Source organism: Elephantulus edwardii, unplaced genomic scaffold (genome assembly GCF_000299155.1).
Source record: "Elephantulus edwardii isolate Elephantulus edwardi_28Jun2011 unplaced genomic scaffold, EleEdw1.0 scaffold00071, whole genome shotgun sequence".
Classification (NCBI taxonomy): Eukaryota; Metazoa; Chordata; class Mammalia; order Macroscelidea; family Macroscelididae; genus Elephantulus; species Elephantulus edwardii.
Window position 1 is genome coordinate 13,309,549 of NW_006399821.1, and position 600 is coordinate 13,310,148.

General features: G+C 40.8%; 1 pseudogene; it reads left to right on the forward strand.

Moving 5' to 3' along the window:
- Positions 1-473: 473 nt before the first annotated feature.
- The window catches only part of LOC102855347, a 625-nt pseudogene continuing 498 nt past the window's right edge, over positions 474-600 (forward strand).

Consider the following 600-nt stretch of genomic DNA (forward strand, 5'->3'; position numbering starts at 1 on the left):
CTAGCAGACATCCAGAAAACATGAAGACTATGATAAAATGATCAGAACACACATATACCCATATACTGTTGTTGTTGTTGTTAAGTGCCGTTGAGTTACAGGCGACTCATATCGACCCTATGAAGTACCATCCTCAACACTTGTGTTTCTTTTATCCTCTCTCCAGGTTCATAGGGTTTCCAGAGGCAAGCTATTACAGAAGTAGATACCACTCCTGCTTCCAAGCTTGTTTTAATGAGGCTTGCTATTTGTTTGTTGTTTTTGGTATTTTGGGGTTTTGTTTGTTTGTTTGTTCGGTTTTTTTGTGAGACAAATAAAATGCATTTGTTAGTGGAGAAAAGGTCAGAAGAGTTAGCTGTCATGCTTGCCTCATATTTTTTCTAGAAGATGGATCAATTTGAGGTTATCTGCTGAGCATAAGGGATGGCGTAACACGACCAAAATTTTCTGAGGCACAAGGGTATGGAGCAGGCATGGGGATCACGGTGGACATGCATTAAGTGTACAAGTACCCCTTCAAGCAGGTGATCTCCAGCTTTCTCCAAAAGTATCAACAACTCCAGGGATTAAAATGTCATCTCTCTGAAAACAGTGGTGGGG